Raw genomic sequence first — 8,149 nt, forward strand, 5'->3', positions numbered from 1 at the left:
TTCACATATATAACACATTAGTTTCACAAATTTCCATTGAAAAAGGCAGTATTGTGTGAATGTAATGTGTAGTTCATGCGGAAATCGGCAAATTATTATTATTTTATTATTATCTCTTCGGATGCTTCCGTCAGTTGTGGGTATTTCCGTCAATTGTTTCCGTCAGTTGTCGGCCCATGAATACTCGGGTATTTCCATCAATTGTCACCATTTACCTCTAGGTTACGCACTGCCATCTACTGGACGGCCGTCATTGGCTGTCACTTGAGGGGCATGGGGGGGGGACACCGGAGACATGGTAGACACCGGGGACATTTCAAACTCGGTGCAATTGTATACCAGCGCACGCGCTGTAAAAAGGGTTGGCGGACAAGAAGCTGAGCTTGGCTGGTCTGGGGTTTGGCTGGGGAGGAACTATGTAAGCTCCTGTGGAGGTGGTGCCTTGCCTCCCACTAGCCCCATTCACTCCTTGTCTAACTGAAAGCTTCTACCACAGCTCACCCCACCTCTTCCACTGATGTGCAGGACCATTGGTTTCTCCCTGCCTGCCTGCCTCTTGCCGCCTCAATTCGGTGGTTGTCCTGCAGATTTGCGGTGCCCACATGGCCTGTAATTGGGTCCTCCATGTCCTGTCAATATTTATTTCTGGTCTTTCCACTGTGGAGTGTTTGAGGCCTTAAGTAGACAGTCAAGGATCTTCCATTTGTATGAATCTCCAGGGCCAGTTTTTATTTTATTGTTAATAACACTCAAACTATTGCATTCCTGTTCTCTCCCCCCCCCCCACCTCCTCTCGTCATTTTAAAAACACACTTTAAACTCAGTGGATCTTGATTGAGTTATTCGGACTACTATTGATTTTTGGTAGAAAAGCCGTGTTGGCTTTTTCTAATTGTTTTAGAGCATAATCAGGTTTGAGTGTGTAATGCTCAATTAAATCTATTCTCCTGCAGGGTGAGGTGTACACTCACCTCCATTTTGGGTCCTCAGCATGGAGAGAAGTCCGATGCGCCGCCTGATTCGTCATGACTATTACAAATGGGCTAGGCATAGGAGCATTTTGGCCCTTGATCCAGTGCGGGGTGTCTGGACTGATTGGCCGTCATGATCCCCGCAACATTGGTTTGTCAGGATTGTGATAAGGACAATGGTCCGAAACTAGTACCTGCAACAACCCCATCCATGCAGCACATACAAGGTCTGCCTCATCCTCTTCTACCCACAACTATACCCAGCATGGTTGACTTCTCCAGACTTTCATGTTCTGTTGGCATGTTGTGTCCAAAATATGAGTTTCTGTTTAAGCATCAGTCCTTCTCATGTACATGGTGGTCTATTTTTTTCAAGCACTAATTTGTTTGTTCTTCTTGCAGTCCATGGAATGTTCAACATCAGTCTCCAACACCACATGTCCAAACTGTCAATCTTTTTCCTTTATTTATTTTTCACTGCTCATGACACATCCACACATTGCAACTGGAAATACAACAGCGAAGTCGATGGCACGCCATCACAAATCCCCACACTTCCACCAAAAGCAAAGTTGAAAGATGGCAAAATGTTCCACCAAGAATGACCCAAAAGCAAATTTTGAGTTTTAAAACGTCTTCTGTTTTGACCCCTGCGACCCCAAGTCCCCACCAACCGGGGTATGGTCAAATCTAAAAAATCGTTACATATTTCATGCATCCTCCAATGTTGATTGCATATACATATTTTCATGAAAAATGTTTTGAAATGTGCTTGTAATTGCATTATTTGGTATTTGATCTTTTGACCCCACCCCAGGGCCCCATGGGGCAGGGTCAAAATGATACAACTCTCGCACCTTCTTGCCATGTTGCGATCAGAATTACCAAGTTTGGTGAATTTCTGCACAACCGTTAAGGAGGAGATAGCATGACAGATGGCCAGATAGACAGAACCAATTACAATATCCTCTTCTTTTTTTAAAGTATGGGGATAACCAGAGCATTCACTAGCCTCTTCTATGTTTGTATTGTCACATCTTTGTTAATCCTGGTAGACAGAACCAATGAAAATATCCTCATTTTCTTTTTTTTGTAAAGTGTGGGGATAACCAGAGCATTCACCAGCCTCTTCTATATATGTTTGTATTGTCACATCTTTGTTAATCCTGGCAGACAGAACCAATTACAATATCCTCTTTTTTTTATAAGTGTTGGGATAACCAGTGCATTCACTAGCCTCTTCTATGTTTGTATTGTCACATCTTTGTTAATCCTGGCAGACAGAACCAATTACAATATCCTCTTTTTCTTTTTTTTTAAAGTGTTGGGATAACCAGAGCATTCACCAGTCTCTTCTATGTTTGTATTGTCACATCTTTGTTAATCCTGGCATTGCTGTTTTCCCTCATGCTAATTCCATCTATTAATTTCTCCTCCACATTCTCCACTCAATCTTAGAACCCAGGAAGATGAAACTTTCCACTTTGTCCACGTGATTGTCTCCCTCTCTGAACACGTCGATCCTATCGGTTGACAAAATTTTAGTCTTTTTTTCGGTTTAAATAAAAGACCAACTTTTTCACTTTCCTTCTTCACCCTCTGCACCAGTTTTATCAAGTTGCAAAATCAGCGAATGCCTTCTTTGGTTTTTGTAATTTATACAAATTATATGCACTTTATATATTATCCTGGTATTAGTTTGGTATCCATCAGTTCTGAACACCCACGGATATGGCTTTGTTGCACTCTGTCAAGGAGTCGAGGACAAAAATGATGACTAATTGCTTGTAGAACAGCAATAAGTTTGAATTTGGAATATAAATATACCGATGTGTCTTTCATAACTTCGAAATATTCAAGATATAATCCCTCATAGAGGTATACTTATTGCAGTTACAGTTGCAAAGCTTGTGCATCTCCATCCAGCCTTCCTTGCTGCACATCTGCCATACTTTAACACCTCACTACAGGCTTTTGAGGCCATTAGTTGCACTGTATTGTCCATACAGGATGCTAAGATTGGTGATCTTTCTCTGGAGTCCAGCCCCATTCCTCTGGAGAGGGTGTCTGTTGCTGGATCAATTCACTTGTGCTCCAGATCCCAGCCTGGTGCATCACACGCTTCCAGTGCTGCAACAAGGCATCTTGTTTGGGGGAAATACTTTCCATCGTTTTGTTATTTTGGCAGAACATCTTTTTGCGAGCCTCATTGACAGGTCTTTGGTGGCTTGCACCATCATAGAGAAGGACAGTGAAGCATTGCAGGAGTTTGAAATGGTTGGCATCAAAATTGATGGAGAAAAGGGATTGGTTGTGATAAAGGTGAATTCCTCAGTTACCTAGCTCTGCATAGCATTTCCGCACCTGGCATGCTAACCTTTTTTCCTTTCCCATCTAAAACTGATGCAGTGTCGCAGCCTGTAAAACTATGGGAAAAGGGAAAGGCCAGGGTTTTGTCTTTCCCCAAAGCATGAGATATAATTGATATGAAGGCAAGTGAAATTGTTTCCTGTTCCAAAAGCCACCCATATGTCTGCGGCAGAGCACATGGTTAGCAGATGGTAGAACTTGCCAATCAGAATCACGATGACATCAGTATCCACAATTCGAACAAGGCATTTTGGAGAGTCATTCTTCAAGGCACCTTGCAGGTGAACCAGTATTCTAGTGTCCGCTTCCTTGTACAGTATTTACAGGTTGGCATGTCTTAGTCAGATCCTCTGACAATCATTTGCCACCAGCTGCCATCATAACCTGTTTATCAGGAGGAAAATCTGTGTTGTTCATCCTAATGTTGTCAGAGAGAAATCCAAAGAGTTCCTGCATGTTTGAGGGGTCACAGAGAAACTCTTGCCAGTTTCCAGTGATTTTGTTCTGAGGAGCAACCTCACTCCAAATGCCCTTTCCTCTCTCTTTCTTTCCTCAAGCAGACCCTTTCATGCTGCTGGTGACATAACATAAGTATCCCATACTCCATCAACTTTTTTGGACTTTTCCAACTCCTTCATGATGTGGGGAACAAAGACATCAGTGGTATATTCATGAAATGTAGCATTGCTGCTCGTTTAAAGGAAATGCACCACAGCGGCACCATCTCAGACTTTGATGTCAAAAATTCTTGGAGGATTCCAAATCACCATCCTGTTCCAGAAAGCACAGTAGATGCTTTTGTCCTTGGTAGCTTGCCTCTGTCTGAAAGGGATGGGGGTATTAGTGATTCTCTTGCTTGAAGAAGATGTGCCTGTCTCCATCTCTGTGCCGCATCACAATATTTAGCTGAGAGAATATGGCAACATCATTCTTTAGCATTGAGATCTGTGCTGCCTGCTTGGTCTTCAATTTAACTGCTTAACACCTGAAATGGTAAGATAATTCTTATTTGTGAGCTCACAGATGGAAGAGGTGCAGTTTATCAACACTGACTTCTGGTAGCTGTTGCATTGAGTTTTGCCTATTGTTTCCAGAGTGCGGACTTTTTAACAACAGATTCATCTATGACCTCATAAGTGCCTGGTGTAAGCAGTCAAGAATCTGCAAAATCTGCAAAAATTGTTCATCTGCAAAAAGTACTTTGATCTTTTTCTCAGTGACACTCCTAAAATCCAGAATCATTGCTCACCTCCACGCTCATTCGTTCTTCTTTTTTTTCTCACCTGTGGAACAAACTACTACATCTCTTCAATCTCACTCTTCCCTCCAGGTCTTCAAAACAGCTGTTCACCACCATTTCAGATCATCCCCCATCCAAAATGACGATCATCCATTTTATGGATTGCGCTAAAGTTTAATGTCCAAGTTCTGCAGCCATTCAGCTGCCTCAGGGGTGAGTTTGTGCAGAGCTAAAAGTCCTCCCGATAACTGCCGCACGGGACGGTGCAACGTGATGTGCCCCATTATCTGGACTCCTCCACAGTCACAGAGTGCGTCCGGTCTCATCCTTCATCAGTGGAGGGTGCAACCGCAACGGCCCTGTCCAGTGCAGAGCCTGTTGAGAGCTGTCCTTTGCCTGTGTGGAAGAGTGAAACTGGATGGAGCAATGGTTGGATCATGTACAATATGTTTATTAGAAGCTGTGGCAGCCTCCCAGCTGGCCCTCCACAAGTCTGCTTCACTTTGATGGGCTCCAGTAAGGAGCTTGGTGCGGTTCCATAGTGGTTTTTGGGACTTGATGCGACAGCGCAGATGTTCAGTGAGAAGGCTCTGGGCTGGGATTTTGGGATCCAAAATACAGCTGAAATATCGGGATGACAGGAGGAGTGCCATATAGCACTATTTTAACCCTTCCCTTACGGGTGGCTGGAGGAGCAATGTTGCAGAGGATAGGAAGCCACTCAGTCATTTTTTGGCTTGAGGGTTCCAGACACTGTTCTCATCGTGGTGTTAGATTGAACATTGATGATCTTTGTATGGGCACTTGCCGGCCCGACTGATGTGCAATACTTTGCTAGAGAGTATATGAGGGCAAGAATTGCTGTGCATAAGGTGTTAGCACTGGCTCCCCACGATGTTCTGGCCAGTTTCCAGATGAGGTTTACCCTTGCCCTAACCTTCTCCTTGCATCTTTGCAGGTGTTCTTTGTAGGTCAGAGTCTGATCAAACATAACCCCAAGGTATTTGGGATAGTGGACATTTTTCAACTTTCATACCACAGAATGTCACATCTACCTCTGCATTTGCTGTGTGATTGTCAAGATGGTGGATGCAGACGGCTGTTTTGTTGGGGTTTGGGCGGAGCTTCCATTTATGTGAATACTCCTCCAGTATGCCAAGATCTCAGGTGAGTTGGTTCCCAACAGATTTTAGGTTGAGTCCCTGCACTACGAGTGTGATGTCATCGGGATAGGCGAGTTTGAAGGAGGTCGTCATTGGCAGGTCACTAACATAGAGGTTAAAAAGGGTGAGGACTATAACAGATCCTTGAGGGAGGCAATCGTTTCGTGTTTGAACAAGACTGATTTTTCCGTTGAGGCTAAAGTGGATCTTTTGGTCCCCAAGGAATACTGATAGGAGTCTGATTGTCTTCTGACAGCGAAAGACTTTCGAGAAATTGAGAAGGAGCCCTCGGCACCAGACTGTCTTCGGCTGATGACAGGTTCACAAGGCGGTTGCCATCTTTTGTTTTCTTTCAAAGCGAGCCTCGATGATGGTGGAGAGAGCAAGAACCTGGTCGCAGGTACTGCGTCCGGGCCTAAAGCCCCCTGATCATCAGATGGGAAGGCCTCCAGGGTGAGGGTTAAACGGGATCGTGGGGCCCTCTCCATCAGCTTTCCGCTCACTGATAGCAGGGCTTTCAGGCAATAGTTGCAGGGCAAATCTGCTGGCTTACCAGTTTTTAGGATGGCAATAACATTAGTCTTCTTCCAGGCTGCAGGAATTTGCCCTGTTTCATGGATGGCAGTATAAAGGGCCGCCAACCAGGTATGACCCTTTTCTCCAACTGTGACTTAGACTGTGACGGGCAACTATGATGAATTCATGCCATTATTTCCCTACATTTATTCTGAGCATGTAGGATAAATGACATAAAGCTATATAATTCTGTCTAAGCAAACCAAACTTATAAGACTGAAAATTTATTGAGCGATTCCTATTCAGCTTCATTAAACTCTTCCGAATGATGCAGATTTGGCGATTGGTGTTAATAAAATAATCTATTGGCTGCAATCTGACAAATATAGCTCTTAAAGAAAACATAGTGCAGAAAATTCCCAAACTTGCATTTCAAAAGAGGATGAATGTTTTTGAATGACTTTTATTTACAAAATATTCAAGCTGTTTTTAAATACAAGAGACATTGTAACAATAGGTAGCTACATGGTGGATTTATTTTCATATCTTCCAATTTGTTCACCTTCTTTTGTTCTTGTTAATTGCATGTCATTTTTTTCTCTTTTTAATTCCCATTTAATCTCATCTTTCATCCCTCCTTGACCTGAAAACCCCAGGTAATTTCCCAACAGGATTGTGTTTGCAATATTAAATCACTTGTAGTTGGATTTACTTTGCCTGTTGAGGATAAGCAATTATATCCAAGGTGTGTCCAGAGGATTTACCTAAATTATATCCAAGGTGTGTCCGGAACATTTACCCCAAAAAATTTTTGAACGAATTCTTTGTTTGGATTACAGGCAAAATTGATGCACTGAAAATGGAATTCACATATCAAAGAATAACTTATATACATGACAATATGGTGTTTCAACAGGGATTCCCATTAGGTCCAACAACGGGTGCGAGCCTCGCGTCTAATTCGAGAGTCACCCGGGGTGCTGATCCGGCTCTCCTGATAGGTGGGTCAAACGGCCTTATCAGGGAGTTTTTGTTTCCAGCCCTTTTTCTGGACCTTTGGGCATCTCATTGAAGATAAGGGTGAAGTGTTCTTTCCTGATGGGTTTGGCAGGCATCGTGGGGACCTCAGGTGCTCCTGAGGTAGGTAGCCATGTGATGGGGGAGGGGGGGGCAGCCAAGTAGTGGATGTGGCATTCATGGAGGGTGTGGTTCTGATTAGCATCATGAGGTGAGTGCATTGGCATGAGCCTGTTGGACAGGCATGGAGGTAGTAGATCTGTCTCGATCTTCTCCTTCTTCTCTTCCCTTTATAAGGGGTGGGGTCCAACAGTTCCAAGCTTATGCCCTGCCTTTATCACAATGCTCCTCCATTTCCCTTTCTCTACACTCTCCAACCACCCTCACCTTATTGATATCTCTCCTCACACACAATCTTCCCATCTCAGCCTTGGTCTCTCTCTTTTCCTCCTACCTTGCTCTCTGAAGCAGTCTTCCCTCTTTGCCTTTCTCTCTTCCTCAATCCGCACCAAGTGTCCAGCCCAATTCAGCGAGCTTTTTACCAATCTCTGCGTCAAGCTCATCTGCACACCAATATCCCTCAGTTCATCATTCCTCTTCACTCCCACAATCTTCCTGACCCAGTTATTCTCACAAACCTGCAACCTCTGTTGTTGTCTCTCTGTCAGTGCCACAGTTTCATGACTGTAAAGTAAGGCCGGCATTACACAAGTCACCATGACTTTCCCTTTCAATTTCTTTGATTTTTTTCTTCTCCTGCCATCCTCCACCCTTCTCCACACATTCACACTCACCTGAATCCTTTTCCTCAAATTTTTGCTGGATTTGTCAGAGAGTGGGGAATCAGTTGAAGAGCATCAGTCGTGTTTGTT

The sequence above is a fragment of the Eptatretus burgeri genome, chromosome 6 (assembly GCF_056783735.1).
Source record: "Eptatretus burgeri isolate ZD-2024b chromosome 6, Ebu_testis_v1, whole genome shotgun sequence".
Lineage (NCBI taxonomy): Eukaryota > Metazoa > Chordata > Myxini > Myxiniformes > Myxinidae > Eptatretus > Eptatretus burgeri.